Source organism: Myiozetetes cayanensis, unplaced genomic scaffold, assembly GCF_022539395.1.
Source record: "Myiozetetes cayanensis isolate MyiCay16 unplaced genomic scaffold, myiCay2020 scf9, whole genome shotgun sequence".
NCBI classification, from domain to species: domain Eukaryota; kingdom Metazoa; phylum Chordata; class Aves; order Passeriformes; family Tyrannidae; genus Myiozetetes; species Myiozetetes cayanensis.
In genome coordinates this window covers 14722666-14742684 of record NW_026088185.1, presented here as the reverse complement: position 1 = coordinate 14742684, position 20019 = coordinate 14722666, and the positions used below count along the sequence as shown (strand labels likewise).

General features: G+C 39.3%; 1 protein-coding gene across 3 annotated transcripts in view; it reads right to left on the bottom strand.

Annotated features, from left to right (window-relative positions):
* ZNF385B (zinc finger protein 385B) overlaps window positions 1-19137 on the bottom strand; it is a 167720-nt gene extending 148583 nt beyond the window's left edge. Inside the window, exon 1 of one of the 3 annotated variants that reach the window (XM_050339970.1) lies at window positions 18747-19137. The gene's annotated coding sequence lies outside the window, so the exon portion shown is untranslated. Of the gene's footprint in view, window positions 1-17956; window positions 18091-18746 lie in introns of those variants that run through there. The other 2 variants (XM_050339969.1, XM_050339971.1) reach the window with 2 other exon arrangements.
* Between the last annotated feature and the right edge of the window lie 882 nt (window positions 19138-20019).

Here is a 20019-nt window from a genome sequence, read left to right as displayed (position 1 = left end):
AAACCCATCATTTTGCAAAGGGATAAACTTCTGTTGAAGGCAGTCACACTGAAAATTGGCCGTTAATCTCCTCTGAATAAATATATCCCCCAGAAAGATGAAAGTGTGAGCAGAATATATATTTTTTGCACTTGAAAATGCTGAGATGCACAAGCAGAAGCTTTTACTTTAGCATTTTCAGCTGAAGTTATCCCTCAGAAGCCCACTTTACTCTCATAAGAGATTTTTCTCCAGTCATTCACTTTTCAAAGCCCTTTGGAACTTTAAGATTGCAATAAAGCTGACTTTTATACCTTATTTCAGTAGGGCTCCCTCCCTTGTCAGAGTTGTCACATTCCTTGGATACATCTGGTGGTTTTCAAATTCCAACCAAAAACCAATCAACCAAAAAAAAAACACCAAAAAACCAAACACATTCATTTTGCAATAATCAGACAGTGGACTTCATAACGCAAAACATCCTTGTGACAAAAAATTCCTCTCATAAATTCTCCAATTAATGAAGATCTTGTTCTCTCACACTGGCTTACCTAGCTGGCCTGTGCTCAAGTTATACATTGCTGAATAGCTGGTAACTGAACACAACTTCTGCTAGTAGACAATTTTAAACACACTTACTGCCTTAATGGACCCAGCAGGTTGAACAGGCCTCCTGTGTTGACATCACAAACATGAGATTTTGAAACATGAAACATTTAGAAAGGTTCACTTAGGAAAAAAACAATTTATCAATCTGATGTCACTTTTGCTTATAACACTCCTCTCACCAGTTCAAGGCTGCTAGCTCTCAGAATCGTATCTTGAAGTATTAGGCATTTTTCTTAAGCCTGGGTCACGCAGTCAAAAATCCGCAGGATCTCTAGCCTTTTAAATATCCTTCTAATCCTTGCAGAGCTGACTGAAAACATGAATCCTAAAGAGAACTAAAAAGAAACCAATTTCAATGTCTTCTAGATCTGGTAAGATTTTTGAATGTTCAGAGCTGACAGTGTTTAGGCAGGAGCATTAATATTCTTTCAGCCACACACTTGAACAAGTTCTGGACTGCTGCTATGCTTTATCACTGTAAGAATCTTAAGACTTAAAAGAAAAGACCTTTAAGTCCTAATGTACTTCAGCCAGGACAAACCCTGAATAATCAGGCGTGTATTTGGCCACAGAAGATTTTCTGGGGTGATCTCCAGCCAACTAAATGCTGGCTGCTGGTTTAGTTACTCTTTCTCTGCTGTGTGCAGTCCACGAATGCATCAGAAGGCAGGTGTTTTCTCTTCCCCCACGTTCCCACAACCTCCCCCTTTTCATGAGGGGATATAATGACAGAACACAGCGTAATGGCTTCAAACTGAAAGAGTGTAGTTTAGATTAGCCATAAGGAAGAAATTCTTGACTATGAAGGTGGTAAGACACTGGAACAGGTTGCCCAGACAAGTTTTGGATGCCCTATTCCTGGGAGTATTCAAGGCCAAGCTGGATGGGGCTTTGAGCAACCTCATCTAGGGGAAGGTGTCCCTGTCCATGGCAGGGTTTGAACTGGATGACCTTTAAGGTCGTGTCGTGGTTTTGCCCTGGGTCAATTTACTTTTATACTTCCCCATACAATTACTATTAGTTGAGAGAAGGTTTATGCAGACAAAAAGAGACTGAATTAAAAAAAAAGGTATGAGTATTTATTATAATTATTAACAAACTAAAACTAAAGAATTATATTTACAACAATTCTACTTGAGTAAAAGGTACTATGTATTTACAAAAGATACTTCTCCCCCCACTTCCCTTTATATCAGTCCAAGGAGGAGAAGCAGTCCTTTTCTGTTCTCGGAATTCCAGCTCTCTCTTTCTCTCCAGTAACTCTGCAGTACTTTCGTCGCAGTTGGAACCTTTTCTCCTTCTTTATGTCAGCCTCCAGGGCTGGGCCTACCCCCCTCCTGGGTTAAAACCGAAGGCTGAGGGTTACCCAGGTCCTGAAGGGTCTCCTTCCATAGGCTTGCAAGGGGACACTTGCTTACTATGGATCTTCTTCCACAGGGTTACAGGGGGTAATGGTTTAAGAGTTCACCCCTGTTTCCCTATGGAGGTCCCTCCCCATGGGAGAACAGTCCTTGATTGACTTCTCGGCATGGGTCCAGTCTGGATCCCTTACTCGGATCCCAATATCCCACCTGAGCCATTTTCTGCTCCAGCGTAGGTTCTCTCTAGCACCAGCAGCACGGATCCCACACATGGATCCCAACATCCCTACCTGAACCGTTTTGTGTTCCAGCGTAGGTTCTAATACCCGTCAGGGTCATAAATCTTCAACAGCAGCAGCATGGATCTCTCGCTGAGATCCCAGGCTTATCTGAGCCGTCTCGCTCCAGCATAAGCATCGATCCCTTCAAGGGTCACAAAGTCTTTAACAGGACTCTGCCTCATCTGAGCCGCTTTTACTCCAGCATAAGGCTTTCTCTCTGTTAAAGTCACAAATCTCTGGTGCATCCACAAGCTCCTCTATGAGCCGCATGGGGGGTCTCTTCACCCCAGCAAACTTCTACAGGTGGCAGGGTTTTATTTTTCAGTCTTTACTCTGCTGAAGGGAGGGAGAGTGAAAGGGAGGAAAAAGCAGCTCTCCCCCCTTCGAACTTTTCTTCTCTCTCCTGCGACTGAAGCTTTGACCTTGAAAGTCTTGTTATCTCATGGCTGGAATTCTTCTGCAGCGGTTTCTCGTCTAAGCAGTTTGTCTTTTAAACTTTTTTTTTTTCACTCTCTCACAAGAGAGAAGGAGGCTTCAGTGCTGCACCTGCCCCCGGCCCAAGCCGAGGAGGAGAGACCTTGGCCCTCCTCGGGCCCGCTACCCTTCTACATGGCTGCTGCTCCTAATTTCAACTGCGCCACAACCTTCTCTTCCGTTTTCTTAAAGATGTAATTAGCAAAGGCGTCACTGAACTTTTTGATTGGTTTTTTGTCCGGAAATCACCTGGACAAAACCATCCTCAGCCCCAGGGATGGGCTGGGGGGCAAAACCATGACAGGTCGCTTCCAACCCAAACCGTTCTATGGTTAAATGATTCCCTTAGCCTTTATTTTCCAAGACTGAGGAAGTCTCCCCATAACCAAACAGGATCTCCTTCTCCCTGACCAGAACCCTTCTCTACACCCATCTCAGCTGGAACTCATCACAAGCAGTAATCAAATCAGTTTCCTGAATACCAGATGGAGACTCATCAGTTTTGAAACTGCAGTGTTAATGCTTCCTTATCCCTGAAAAGCAGGAAGGTTAGGAATCATTAGTTCATTTTACAAAATACTTCTAAACTATATAGAAGTCAATTTTTTTATTTGTTTAATCATGCATCATTAGTCACAGCAATTAAGTGAGAGTTCTCAGCTATTGTAATTCATTCTGTTTATGCTAAATGGCCCATTCAATCAGTAACCCAAACTGTCAATTACATGTCATCTTATTGTTTTTTAATATTTATCAGTCCTTAGCTAAAAAATTAGACAAAAAAGCCCAATTCAACTGTCAGCAGAAACAGGCTGTCATCTGCCACAACAGACCACACAGGAAAGCAAGTAGAGTTCAGAGATATTACAAAATATCCTTACAAAGAAACGGATATTAAGGACTGAGTTTCCAGAAGAAATTTCCAAATATATATAGCTTAAAATTTTCCAATTACATTTTCTACTTCCCTGTGTAAAATCCTGGTTTACAGCCAAAGTTTTCTCTAGAAAATAATCAATTTTGTCAAAATGTTATTTTCAGAAATGGCATAGTCATTAAACAGCATCAAGAACATCTGTTTCAGCACTGTCAAACAAGCATCAAAAATGGAAAAATTGAAAACCTAAGAACTTATAATTTTATAGAAGCAACTTTCAAAGTGTTTTTTGTTTGTTTAACATTTAAAGACTTTTCCATAAATTCAGGGCAGGAATCAAACTGAGAAATGAGGTAGCAGCTTTGGTTTTCAAACACTTTTAACCAATCAGGTCTTTTAATTCAGAGATGCTTCATGAACCAGGCTGATACTGTGCCAGTCTCCACAATCCTGCTCATGTTTTGAACTGGGGCATGGCTCGGGTGGCAACTGTAGTTGTGCTAGAGATGATCAACAAATATTCTTCAAGAAATGGGGTTGTATCCTAATCCCCACTCTGCTCCTTTGAGATATGAAAAATATCTCCTAAAAATAAGCAAAATCCCCAAAACACAACAAAAAATAGGCAATAGGAAGAAAGAAGCATCTTAATGGCTATCTCTCTAGCTCAGTGCAACCACAGACACTACAGCAGAACCTTCAGCCACAGTACAAATATATCCCAGCATCGATCCATCTTAATCTTGTTCTCTAAAGATATTCATGGTTTACATCGGATTCTTAGAAGAAATTCATGGGACAATCACCATTTGCATTTTATTGAGTTTCTCACTGCGTACTTGTGGCTCAGCCTTACATTCCTCACACAGCAAAATTTCCAAAAGGTGACGGGTACAAAGAAGGGGAGGAATCTCATTCCCACTACCTTTGGATTTGATTTCCCCAGCTTCATAAACTCCAATAACCAAAAAATTCACACAGGTGGTCATCTAACAATTAACCACATTCAAAATTTCAAAAACTGTAAGACATGTTTAGTCTGTCAACACAAGAAAGAAAATATAATAGGTTACTCTATCCTATCTCCTGTGCTAACTTTGGGCAGACCAAAGTTCTTGCACAACTGCTTGGGTAAATATGACACGTGACACCGTTATTTTCTGTTGCTTTTGCTGGGCCAAGCATATACACACAAGACATATACACACATATGAAACATATTCTGGGCACCCTGTCAGATTCTCTTGCTTTACCTTTTCCACGAAGTAGCAGTAGTTAACCAAATGCACAAGCAAACACTTAAATAGTTTTGAATCTCAAGACAGCACCTGCAGTATATTTACCACTTACTGGAAGTCTGTTTTATCCAGCTTTTCAGGGAGAAAATTATTGTGTTTTAATCAGTATCTACTACATTTATAAGAAAACAAATTAAAATAAAAGACTTCATAGGCTCCAAAACCAAGCAGAGGCAGATCACACTTTTTCTGTCATGATTTTTTAAAGGCATTTCTGCAATGTAACTGCATTCAAGATAAACATGCAGTGACCAATATCCTCCCAATTTTGCAAAGGTCTTAACTATTAACTTCTTTACCAGGCAAAGTTTTTCTAACAAAATTTTGAATTATATTGTAAATCTAAAGGAGAGGTCCCATAATTACTTCCATTTGCTACAGCACTAGGCGTGTCTACATCCAAAGGACAAAACGTGACCTAGGCACTAATGACTCCATTCTTGCTATCAAAACAATCTGTAGATACAGTACACAGGCAGATCTAATGCCTGCTCCTGGCAGGAGGGTGTATCTTATCTAGATTATCTGAATAAATCCTGAATAACAACAGAGGAATGGTTTTATCATGCACATTTTTTAGATACAAAGACAAATAAGATGAAACAGTATAATTTTGAAATACTTTATTCTTCCTGTGTCTGACTACTTGGACCATAAACAATAATTAAGGACCACTTCATCTGGTCTCTTGTTGACCTTCCAAAATCAAATAGAGAGATGGACTAGTGAACCATAAAGTTAAATTACTTTTTTTTTTTTTTGCAGACATTCATCTGATTCCTTTAATGAACATGCTTATTTCAGGGTAAGTACAAATTTTCAGGGAAAACTTAACCTGAAACTTTCCAGCCAAAATTTTGATTGCAACAGCAACCCCAACGCTGAAGTAATTAATAAAAACAGATAAATACAGCCTGCCTACACTTTTCATTTCGCATCTTAAACAATGTTACACTGCAGTCCTAAAGAGCTTCCACTTCTCACTCTCAGAATATCATAAATTCATTGTTATACAATGCAATTTCCACTTTTAAACTAGGCAGTCTGAAATAAAACACACTACACAAATTCACGTAATTCTTACCAGTGATAAGCATTTACTTGCCGTTCTTAGGCATTAACAGTAAGCATTCTGGAAACAAGTTCACATGGAATAGCAGTTATCCAGTTTGCCTTTATTTTTTTAAATACTTAGCTAGATTTCATAGTATGTTCATAAGAGACATGAACAAGGAAGAACATCAGCCAAATTTCCTAAACCAAGTCACATTAACAATGTACCCCAGCATATTGCAGAACACAAAAACACTGCAATTTCTCCAATGCACACAAAAATCACAGTGAACTCACTAACTGAAAGTAGATTAGAAATTTAATCAAAGCAAGCTGTGTGCAATAGCTATATTCTATATAGGTAATAATGAATTATATCTCAAATTAATTCTTGTGCAAGAGAAATAGGAACAAATAAATCAGTGTACTAAAACTCTGTCAATGAGTGAACTCATTTGGGAACTACAGCTGTTGCGCTTTAGAGATTTGGATTAAAATCCATCATTATCTTTCAGTTAATACTCTTTCATCGACCAATCAGCAGTCATATGGTGTTTACCAACCCTGGTCACTTAACCCACTTGAATGGCCTTTGTGCTATAATTTGTACTTCAATACAATCAGATTACTTCTAATCTAAATGATTTGTGTCCTTTATGGGACAGATAAACACTAATCCCGAGGTTCCTAAAACATAGCAAGCCTAAACAGTGCCAGTACTGGCATCCACTGTTTGCCATTTTAATAAAATATTCCATTCATATTAGGAAATACTTGATTTGATCATACTGACCCTGCCTTTTAGATACTCATTTCAAATTTCTTATACAAATAAAGAAGAAAAATTTGTCAGCAAACTCAGCAGCAAATAGCCAGTTTACTAATACATGGATGCTACTGTTTGATTAAATTATTTCACAGGAAAAATTATTTATTGTTTAAAAGAAGACTTAGCAAAGAGGAACATTTTAAAACTCATTGTTCAGTAAGGAGTTACACATTGTAATGGCTCACAGTCTCAGTTATCAATTTTAAAAGTCTGCCTCTTCAGAATGGTTTTCCAAGGATTCAGCACTTAAAGTGTCCTCAGTCATTCCTGTTCTTCAGTTAATCTTGGCTGACGCTTGAAAGAAACTGCACTAAAGCATGAGTCTAGCACCTAATTACATTTAGCAGTAATATGCTTAGGCTCTGATCTCACAAATGCTTCTACATAGGTGGATCAGTGAGCATGAAGCAGTCTCCCTAAAAAAGGAGGGACCCAAGTAAATGCAAATACAGTTGCATGACTCGAGCCAAGTACATCGATATACCTGTATCTCAAAATACGTCAGGGTTGGGAATAGAAACAATTGAACAGTTCAGTAATAACAGCAAGTCTGCAAACACCTTTGTATATAAAGGTCTTATCAGTGTTACCCTTTTATATTCACCAACATATATATTTCTTACCTAGAAAAGCACCAGCTCCCTACAAAATATATCACTTTGTAAAACAGAACTGATTATATCCCAAGTTAAGATAGGACGAGTTTACTCAGAATTGGATAAAACACTACCAAATGAAATTAGGATGTTGTATGATCTTAATAGCATCTGTAGCTCTTAACTTACACAAAAATAAACATGCTTACTTAAAATACCTCAACAGGGGTGCTTATATTTCATATTAAGTAAAACTCTTTTTAGTTTAGGTCATCAACCAGGAAGAAGTCCACTTTCTTAAGGTACCCTCACTCACATGTAGGGCTGTTCTCAGCTGGTGTCCTCAGCCTACCTCATAGTGATGCGTGAGCTCACACACACATGGAGAATCACAACTGTCACAACAGAGACACATGCCTGTCACATAAACATTTAAAAAGCCTCTATCCAGATTAGAGAGGAGTGAGGCATATCATCTTACACAGCAGCACATAGGACATGAGAGGGATTGTACTATGAAATTTGCCATTCTGGCAGTGAGTACTTCCAGCGTTATTCAGTGAATGCCATGTATACTCCTTACTCTGTAAATGGCCCTTTTGATGTTCCTTGTACTTTCAGCAAGATCCCTGTTATACAGTACAAAACATCCTCCTTGAAAGGTCCAGCAAAAATTACAGCTTGTTTGAAAAGCTGCAACCATTTCAGAAATGCTGGGAAAGCTTCTTTAATTCACTTCTGAAATTACAACTTAACACATCACCAGATGCAGAGGACTGATCTACCTTTCCAAGAGCAATAATCTTTGCTTTTCACTGATTTCTAAAGTTCTACCACAACCTCATAAGGTTGCATATTTCCTTGAATACTGTATTTCTGTTTAACTGCAAACATGAAGTAAGCACAAACTGCAATTGTAAAAGTGGCAGAGTTTCTCTTCTACAGACTTTTAAAAGAATGATGAGAGCCCAAAAGCCAGAGATTCAAATACAATGACTTACACAGCCCACTTGCCCAATTAGACCCACTGCCAATGCTTAGAGAACAACTAGAAGAAGAGGTGTTATTTTTTCCCCAGATACCTGAAAACACCTTGGAAGAGCAAAACATTACCACCTGTGAATCTCAGAATTTATGTCAGAAACCATATATCCCGTCATGGGAGTTGGTAACAAAATGACTAGTTCATATGTAAACTGAAAAGATACCACACAGTTCTCTGCAGATTCACAACAGTAAATACAAACTTCACAAGGCAGTGTGTGTGTGTGTCTGTGTGAAGATGGACCTACAAACTACAAATCTCTCAGGGCAAACCACAACCCTCAGATGAGAGCCAGGAAAGACTCTAGCCTTTGTGGCTCTATAGAGACATGACCACAGGCTAAATAAGGAATGGTCACTTCCTGGAATATGTAGGAAAATGGCTGTAGATCACAACAGATTCAGAAATAAATGTGTGTGTTTCTGTCCCACACAGGGGCCAGAAACCTACTTGTAATGTTACTGCACTTTTGGCAGAAGGTGGTAATTCTTTAATTTAAGCTATGCAGCCGCACAGTAAAATAAAAAGGATCACTCATTCCAGTCCTGTATTTCAGATGGTTTCCCACAGTAATTCCTGAAAGCTGCTGCCCCAAATAGAAATCAAATTATTTCTGGAGATCCAAACAAGGCTGAAGTCAGATCATTTCTCTGATAGGCCTGATTTTTTTCCCCTTTCCATTCCAGAAGACATGCTTAGATCACTTAAACTATTAAGAATCCAGAATTAAGTAGTTTGAGTTTACAGTATTGTACTTAAATATATCATCAGAACCACCTTATCAAAGATACTGTAATAACAAATATTCTGAAACTAACAGAAACATAACTAGAGAAACTTCAAGTGTAAGATTAATGCAGCAAACAATTACCACTTTCTTCGAAAAACTTACATAAATGGTCAAAGCAGCCATTTGGAACAAATCTCCCCAAAACCCCTTAACTAAGAAAAATGGTTGGGTAAGGATTTTACAGCCCGTTACTGAAATTAAATCATGCTAGAACAGTATTTCTCTAGTATCAAGAAAAAGATTCCAAATATGTCAAACAGCTGCATTAAACTAAGTTTGAGCAAGAAAGATTACATCTGCATTTCTTTTCTTACCTGCTATTTTTATGCTTTATGAAAGAGCCACATTCCCTCCTCACTCCAATGAATTGTGTATGTGACAAGGAAGCAAACAACCACATGTCACAGCAACATGGACTTTTACATCCTTGCCATAATAAATGAGAAGATGCTTATGGCTGCTTCTCCTCCAGTACACCATTCACCAAGCTACAGGAAACCATTATACAACTAGAGGTGTGAGCCCACTCTGGCTTTCCACTTCATTAAGTCATATATCACTTTTACATAGGAGCCACGGAGCTATAAATCATGTGAGACAGAATGAGAGCTAATTAAAGACTCAGGTAAGCATAAAATTTTGCATTGTTGCACACCAGACAGCTCTAAAGTTGGCCATATTTTGTATAATATATTGTAAAATATTAAAAAACATTTCAAGTAGGCAGGTATTTTCTCTAAGAGCTGAGCATTACTATGTGAAAAATATCAATATTTAATTTCCTGGCAGGGAAGCACCATGAAACCCTGACTCACCCTTTCTTTCTTTTTAATAACAGACCATTCTGCCTTGCACACATGTGCTGCAGCACAGTCTCGTATACAGTCTTTGAACTTAGTCTATTCTTTTCTAATTAGAACAAACTCTTATGCTTCTGAAGACAGACATTCACAACCCAAGAAATCTATATGCACTATAAATGTACCTAAATTTAGCAGTTAAACTTAAGTGCTAAATTTCAGGCTATTTACAGAATTCCTTTGTCAATAAAATAATCCTCACTTGAGAAAAAAGAAACTATTTACACCAGAGTTCTCAGTCAATGCAATTATGTCTTAAAAAGATCTTCATTCAAGGGTTAGAGGTAAGTTTGATGCAGACATGTTGACTGAAATATATATATATATCTCACAATCCAAGAGGGCTTTTAAGTATGCATAATATTACTGTGACACTGAGAGCATATGTAAGTAGGTGAGAAACTTTTTATACCAAGGCCATATAAAAATAGAACACAAGGATGATCCTCTAAGTCCAAGAGCTTTTTCTCGTAAGGATTTTTAGTTATGGATACATTTTTTATTCCTTCTTCAAATTCTTCTAAGTGATCTAATAATTGGTGCTACTGAAGCAATTCATCAAATGCAAGAGAATGAATCTCAAAGTAATTATTCCCTATATTCATTTTTTCAAAATATACATAGTCATCAGTCTCAATGTGTAACTGCAAGGAATAGTCAAGTGCTAAGATTATAGTCTTATACTCCATTTTCCTAACTGTGGTTTCCCACTAAATATCTTAAAACAAGGAAGAACAAATGTTTTTCCACTCTAAATGTATACATAAACTTTGACAATCAAGATCTTTAAAGGGCACTCTTTTTTTCTACTGAAGAAAAAAAAGAAGGGTATGTGACATTTTTAAAAATACACTTGTATTTCCAGCTTCACTGACTGGAAGAGGGCCTCAAAATAATTTTTATTAAAAATGGAGTAGCATCCATATTTTACTGGGGTATTTCAAGAAACCCAGTGAATTGCTGGCCACTCTTGCAATTTGTTGAGCTAGGCTGTAATCAGGAAGGGGGACGTGGATCAAATACATAACTAGATCAAATACTAAGCTCACCAAGCCAACACAGTGGTCAAGAAATTAGAAGAGCCAAGAAATACAGCTGCTGAAGGGAAGGCCAAAGACCAAGACATTAAATCTGCCTGAGGGGATGGGCAGGAAGGTGTAGAGGATGCTCAGAAGTAGCAAGGACCAGGCAGGGCTGCCTGCAGTCAGCCCACAAAAGCCACAGCTCACTACTCCCCTGCAACCTGAAAAATTCAAAGCAATCCTGAGGAAGTTTTAAATCTTCACGCTATCCTACTAATTCTGAGAAGCATTTGGTAGTACTCTAATAAGTGAATTAAGTTCTGCCTATGGCTTTATGGAAAAACATGAAATACAAATCCTAGTAACAAGCAATTTTAGAGAGATTCTGACAATTCTTAAAAAAACCAGCAATGCTCACTTTTGGAAACTAGTCCATTTGGAAATGCAAGCTGAAATGATCCCTTTAAACAACACAAAATACTTCTGTGGCCCAAAGCCAGCTACTTTAACCTTTTAAGAAATTCTAAAATAAATCAGTTTTTTGCAACAAATTGACATAAAAGGAATTTGAGAGTTCTCATAAGATGGAAGAAGCCACACAACAAGTGACAGGAATAGATTCAAGAATATATGTATTTAGTAAAAAAGTACACAATCAGAAACAGTCCAAAGTTTGATGCAGTGTCACACTGTGACTCACAAAATGTGATATCCAGCTCTTTAAAAACAAGAGCCGCTCCATCATGTCAATATTAGAAACACATTTTTACGGCAGTAGCATACACCACCAGATCTACCAAGCCCCCCATGCTCAGTATGAAATATGATGTTGACTCCTAACTCTCCATGACAGTTCCCACAGTTATCATAACCACATGGTAAAACAACCTCTGATCAATATGAGGCAGGAAGTGCTGCATGTAGAGATTACAAACCCCACACGCTCCTGTCAGCCACAGACTCCTTGAGTCCTTCTGTGGCATGGCACCTGGGGTTTAACGCCAGCATGTGCTTCCTTTCTTTCTTCTAAACATTCGGCAAATCAGTTTTGTATAAATCTTCTCCTTTGAACAAGAAGGAAGTTTTCCTGTCCTTGCTCAAGATCGAGATGTCTGCTGTACAGATGGAGAAAAAAAAATTCAGATCCTGTCTTACAAAACTACGATACAGAAACTTGATTAATATTCTAATTTACAGTTAAGAAATAAGGGTGAAAAGTTTCTGAGAACTACAAATAATACTTAAGAGGTTCTTTAAGGGCATAATTTTTCCGTATCTTTTACACTGCAACAACAAGCAAGTTCTATGTAGAAATATTGGTTAATGCAAATTCACTCAAAGAGTTAAAAACTGAGCACGTACCAGTGAAAAACAAAGCAAGTAAAGCCTCTGACACTATGCCACTAGCCAGGAAATTTATTTCTTCAATCATTACATAAGCTCAAGAAGGCAGGTTCTAGTTTTAGCCATTTGAAAAGCACTCACTGATGAAAAATCCAAGATTTACTATGATTCCTTAGGGCAGAACAAGTTGCTTTTTTAAAAAAACCCAAGTAATAGGCTCTTTAAGATCATATTTACCCTCTCCTCACAGACCGGAGAGGAATCAAGACAAACAATATAAGTCATAAGAACAGCTACCTCCTGAAAAAAACCCCTGTGTTCTTTGCTCTAGAAGTTGGAAGAAAAGCAGGAGACTGCAAGAGAAAATGATTCTCTCAAGGTTAAGGCATTTAAATGCTGCAGTGCAGAATCTATCCACAACCTGGGCTCTACCACAGAGCTGTGAGTAATGCTGTGCAAGTTGCTTAAATCAATCCTTCCACAATCACTAATTGCAAACACCTTTCCTGGAAGCTTAACCTGATAAGTTGATAGAAGCACTGAATGCTCATGCTGCCATTCAAGACAAGAGAAGCTCAGCTGTGAGAACACATTGCATCGTTCAAAGTGTTGATATACCAGTCCCCATTACTCAAACTGAGCATCTAACATTGCTGAAGACCTGTTTCTGCACTGAAGTTTTGCCCTACATCAGGAGAATGCCATTTATTCATGTCATGAAAGTGTTGTAAAGATTTTTTTTTAATGTTGTTGAAGCACACATTACCCATCCTGTGCACAAAGCCTGATGAGAGCCTTAAAGAAAAAGCAAAACAAAACAAAAATAACTCAGCTATACACACCAGCTGGCTCAGTTATGGTTATAAAGGCAACACTTTCTGGAATTTCATAATTTTCAAATTCTTAACTTTGCAACTTTTAAGTTGCAAACTTTTAATGCTGTTTGAGGTCTATATTATGGGTATTCTTGTTTCTCTGATTAACAAGGAACCGAGATAAGCATCAAACATGGTACTGACTATGCACAGGTCCCACAGTCTACCAAATATGCATCTGTCTGGCATAGAGTGCACCTGCATTGCAGATAACAGACCGCACAAGTAGACAAAGACAGAATCTTTTTCCACAAGCTTTAATGCAGATTTATAAAGGGTTTTCTTAATTGTAACATGTATTAAATAATCTCATTTTAAAAGAAAGATGCAGTGCACCTAGGCACTTATGTGCATTCACAACTTAAAGGCAAAGATTTACCATCCTAATATTATCAGGTGGCCAAAGGAAGAAAGACTACGCAATTTTTTTTTGTCATATGCAGTCATGCAAAGAAAGACACTAGATACTCCTCTGCTAGCTTTTATTAGCATTTTCATTATAAAATCTTATTAAGATGTTCCTATATCTTCTTTGAAAGTCTTGCTGCACAGAGCAGAATAAGAGCTTTTAGAGCATTTACTTAAGATCTTACCCAAACTCCTCTGCAATACATCTGTGATAATGAGTCTCTGCTCATTTCTTTTTTTTTTTCTGGTTTAGGAAAACAAAGTCCTTTTTAAGGCTCAAAATTATGACAGATACAAATAAACACGGTAAAGTATAAACTAAATGACATGCAAATCACATTTTTTCCCCTCTTCTCCCACTTTAATACTAACACTCTCACTTTTATACTAACAGGGCCTGTCACACTGATCCTTAAACTAATTAATATTTGAAATTTTATAAAATTATAATAGGACTAAGGAGACTTGACAGTCTACTGTATTTAGACAGGATGTACTGAGAAGTGTCAAACTAAAACAAAACAGCCTGTGTTATTAAACAAAGCCTCCTACCATATGTTTAACTTTCTGGTACCTGCATAAGTATTTATAGAAAGAATAACAGGGCCTATAGCCATAACCATTTATGCTATAAACTCATCAGATCTTACAAGTTCAGTAACGCTGAGAAGTGTTAAAGATTCAGCAGGGGACATCCTCTGCTGGGAATCAGCACGACAGCAGCCACCATGAAACAACTTGATTAGGAACCGCTCAGTATGAGACCACACTGGTTGCAGAATGGCAGCATGTTGGCTGCTGTGATGCACCAAAAGCCTCATAAAACTTAAAAATACCATGGCACAGAAAACAAAAACACAAACCCCACAAATAAACAACGAAAACCAAACCAAGACAAAAAACAGAACCAAAAAAAAAAAAAGTTATTTTTGAAATCACAATATACTTCAAGTTTCACCTCCAGTTAATTTTACTTTGCTGTCCTGACATTATCATTTCAGTCACTGTTCTTCAGTGTTCTTCAGTCTTCCTTCATACACAAGACCTACCTCCAGTGTTAAGGATCACCTTCCCTGCCACACAGGGGCAAGTAATGGATACTATAACAGAGCACACTGGTTTTAAGTTTTGTGGTTCATTTGCAAGCAGAGACTTGGTGAGACATCTCTCAGAGAGAATCAGTGTGCTGCAGGAGACAAGATTACCCTATCTCACGTGCAGAATGACTGACTAAGCTGCAGGTGTGCACCAGGTTCTCCATACTTTCAGCACTGGCATGACTGCACCAAACAGTTTGCCAGTAGAAAGTCAAGAGTAATGAAACGCTGTTCAGTATATTTCAAAATCATAGCATTTTACCAATACCACAACCCATCATCCTGTCACACAGAAAAATCATCAGGGAAAGGTCTAGAAAACTGTGAACCAAGATAGTCATGCAGAGCCTGCATTCTGCTACAGAAGAAAATGCTTTTCACCTGTTTGTAAACTGAAACACCTTTAATGCTATCTCTGTGTTCAAGGCAAACCTACAACATTTTAAAACCTGTGAAACACTTCAACAGAAGCCTATGTAATAAAAAAGACTTTAGGTATATAAAGTAAGGAAAGAAGGACTTCAGCTGTCTAAAGCTTCTGCTTGTGTTAATGTTTAGCTACTGCCCTCTTAAATTCCTTATTATAAATAACAAAAAAAGTTGTTGTCAATAAATGAAATTTTATTGAATAATTTATTTCACTGAGGAATGACGCATTAACAGTGTTTTCCTAACAACCTAACTTGCTCATATTCAAATAATCCTCAATAGTGTAAAGAGCACAGTTCTAACATGCCTAGATGTGTATTGGCACCACCTGTCATTACAAGATCTGTCTGGCAGTTCAGCAGCAGCAAAATAAGGTACTGATATTGATAAGCAAAGGACTGGGACTGCACTGATATAGTTAGATTGGTTTACAAGGCTTCTATTTTTACAAGCCTTGGAAGCTCAGGTTGTCTAATGAATTTTTAACATGTCAATTAATATGTTTATAGAAAGCATTGTCAACTTTAGCAAATACATAAGAAAAATCACAGTTGCATGCAAATTGTAAAACACGTTAAGACTAAGCTTCACATTTGAGAAATTCAAAAGAATTATTGCAAATGGTCTGAGAAGAGCCATCACTTAGAAAGGAAATAACAAAAATGTGAGAGTTAATGGGTATGATCCATCACTCTTCGAAATATTAGCTCAACTTCATGAAATGTGATGTATTACAGGGCATCAAAAAAAAAAAAAAAGCCTTTATTCATGGCAGAGTAAGACCCTCACTTCCTATCACTAAAAAGACATTATACCAAATCAAATTACCAAATATTTTAACAACATAATATTGATGCCATAAATTAAGCAATGTTTACTTAATAATATGTGCTTCTAATTAATGTAACTGTATTAGAGTACTAGCTACTGTTTTGCAGCACTTTCTCCAATAACACAGAATGATGTCAAACGACTGCATGGTGCAGATACGATTTTTGTCATAATTACCCTGCTCACTCTGTGCATTACATAAAATCAGAAAACATACTAATTTTGTGGGGGGGAAAAATCTTTAGGACCCAAATTTTCAAAATGTCTTAAATGTTTTGTTTTAAAAACACTGGCCTTTGTTAAATAATGAAAACCATAAACTTCCTATTGTAAGATTATGCATGCTCAGTGAAACTGCAGTAAAAAGAGAAATTTTACATTTGAAAAGAACCTGTATGTTTTGCACTTATGGGCAAAATAACAATAGAAAATAGCCCTTCAACCAACATTTGAGCTGCATGTGTAGCTAGGCAAGCAGAGCATGTGGTGAAAATCTAGGAACCTGTGCAGCTAGAGGGTTATTACAGTCACACAGGAGAGTGAAGTTCCTGTAATTCCTTCAACTCTCTGTGCGTTCATCAGCCTGAGGATAAAAGATGCAAGTGCATTCTATGGATTTGGGTAAATTTCCCCTTTGTTAGCAGGAATAATATGGCATTTAACATCTGCCTCTACCTTCACTGCATCAGAGCAGATTCAGGATCACGTAAGATACAATATTCACACTTGCATCTTAATGGGTGACATATATTAAGTACCACAATTTTCAAATGTAAGGCAAAAGATAACAGAAACAAAATATTTATCTGATATAAGCTGTCATTCAAGGAATTCCAAAGTGATAGCAGAATTTCAGAAAGCAAGCTATTCAGACTGCAAAAATAAAAAATCTTTTCTTCCCATTAGCTACAGATGACCTAAGTTTTGCAGTGTATTTCAGTACTCTAGAGAGAACCTTGCACTCCATACTCTGCTACATCCCAACACAGCCTGATGAATGCTTCAAGACTGGAGACTACCACAGCTGTGCCACATGCTCATTTTGAAAACAATGTGAATGCCCCATTTCATAAATTCTCAAACTCTTAGAGCAAATATTCTCAAACCACAATCCCTTGTGATAACCCGAAGAGAAAAAACTGCAACAACTGTAAAGCATCTGTTATGTTTTATGCAGTAATCCTCATTGCTGTTCAAAATCTTAGGACTTGCAGAGCTAATTAACTAACAAGCCTACACTCCCTCAAAAGATTATCTTCCACAAAGCGTTTTCCTGCTTTTACACTGCCTTATCCCTGAGTAACTGTACTCAAGTAGGAAAACATCATCTCAACTGATGAGAAGTCCAAAAGATAAAAATAAAAAAACCCCATGCAGATAGTGAAAAACAGTTAATTAAGAGAAATTGGTACTGGTGTATGCTGATTTATTGTGAGAGTGTGTGCAGTGCAGAGGGAGCACAGAGCAATGGACAGCTCCAGCTAACGCAGGAAGAGGCAAAACAACACAGTATCTTGACACCTGCTAGTTTTTGTTAATACTGCTAAATTTAACCAAGCGTCCATTACATAATTAATTGGGGAAAAAAAACATACAAAAACTTGGTAACTTAGTGAAAATATCACGTCAGAGGATTGTCTCCTTTCTAATTTCTTACCACCTTATGGATTATTTAAAGCAAACAATTGAAAAAAACATTACTAATGTGATCAATTTCACAACACCCAGCTTATTTCTGCTTTCAGGGTTCACACAAGCATATCAATTCCCATTCACTGGAAAAGGTGTGAGGTACAGAAAACCCATCCGGCAAGACTGAACACCAGAAAAAAGTTTGCAACTATGCCGGAACGCCTTAGAAACAAAACAGCAGAAAAACCTCTAAGCCGTCTACTGACCTGGTCACTTGAAAGGAGTAGCAAAATTACTTTGTGAAAGGAGAAGCGGCATAACCCACTGAAACCAGTCTAGAGTCAGCTCTGGACTACGCAGAGACGCCTTTTTCCTCTTTTCAGAACTGCAATAACAGGGTAGGGGGTGGCTGCTTCTGCAGTCGAGGACAATGCTGCCGTGAGAGGCAGAAGCTTTAAAAAGCACGTTCTCCCTGCATCCACCAGCCCGGGCATCTCACCAATATCCTGCCATTGCCTCTTGTTCTGGACCTGCAGCTGCAATGCTTTGTCAACATCTACTGCAATCACACAGATGCCTCCCCGGTGACTTCAAGTTTTTACACTACTGTTTCACATTACATTTAATTCAGATAAGAAAACATACAGGTTCTTGACTGCTACTGCTTGTTTTGCACCTCATTTTTATACTTTGTCAAAGACATCACTAAAACATCACCAGACAGTATGGGAAATAAAATTATCAACTCCCTCCTCCTATAAGTAGTAGTTAGCTGCAATTAAATGTTTTGAAGATTTATTTAAACTTCTAGTGTTCACAATGCCACAGTTCTCTAACTTTTCCATTTACAGGCTTTTCCACTCAAGCATAACAATAAAGACCTAGTGCCACGACCACAAGATTTAAAAGCCATGAAGAGAGTTCCGAAGTTTATTCAGGAGTCAAAAATAAGAGAAATAAACACAAGCCTTCACACAGGCATGAATATTCTCACAATTCCTCTGAAACAAGGAAATTTCGTGCCTGTAGCCACAGAAAACACGGTCTTGGACCTACCTCTCCTTTACGTTTTGAAACAATATCACCAGGACGCAAACTTTAACATTTCAAGCACGCCACCACCGTCCCCGGGCTTGTGATGCCAAGCACTTACATTCACCACGGGTAATTAGCTCATCAAGAATAACTCCTCCATGTAGATTAATTCCTCCTCTGCTGAAGAAATTTAACTTTCCCGAAGTCGTAAGGATTTGTAACACAAGAAAGCCAGGCTATGCTCATACAACTGTTCTTTTTTTAGAAGTCCTTCGGTACGCCAGGAAAGCAGCGCTCCGTCCAGCCTCAGAGCCCCGGAGAAGCAGCCCCGCACCTTTCCCACGTAATACAAATCGTTACGCAAATCCCCCGCGCTGCCCAAGCCCCTGACCTATTTAGAGACGCGCTTTATCCCTTCTGGAAACAGACGAGGCTGCGGAGACGCCGATAAACCCCACCCACCCATCCCGCCCAGCCGGGCGGGCACCCCGCTACCTGCGGCTCCGCCACGGCAAAGTTCGCCCGGCGGCGGGCGCGGAGCGGGCGGGCTGGGCCGGGGGCTGCGGCTCTGGCCGCACCCTGTGCCCGGGTATCCCCGGCGCCGTGACATTGAGCAAGGTCCCCGCCGGCACCTGCCGAGCCGCGGGGCGCCGCCCGCCCCTTACCTCGGCTACCGACCGGGCGGGAGAAAGGAGGGATGCAGCGCGGCAGCGGCGGGCGCCGCACGGCCGGACCGAGACGGGCGCGTCTCGGCTGCGGCTCCGCCGGCCCGTCCGTCCCTCTGTCCGTCCGTCCGTCCCTCCGCCCGCCCCGCCCGGCACAGGTGGAGTGCGCGGGCGGAGGGTGCGGCGCCTGAGCCGGGGTGGCCGCCTGAGGGGACGAGCTGTGAGGGCGCCGGGGCCGCCCGGGCAGCGGGGGCCGGAGCGGCTGCTGGAAGGAGCCTCCGCCAGCGGAGCGTGTTTGTTTTCCCTGGGCAAACCCGAACGCGCTTACCTCAGCGTTCCCCGATCCCTCTGGGACTTCCCGTGCCAAAAGCAGCACAGCCACGTCCGTCCCAGAGGCAACAGCTGTCTAAAAACCCCAAACAACCAGCTGGAACACCACCGTGCCTCCCGCTTGCCTTGTCCCCCTTCAGTTTCTGGGGTTTCTCTATGTTTCCTAAATTTAAACAAACCTCTTAACGAGACTCCCGGCCCTTTGGCTTTGCCAGCCCACCTGTGAGGGCTTCAAAACAATAACCACTACTTGTCACTTCTGCTTTGTCAACTGTACTAAACTGTATCCCAAATAAAAT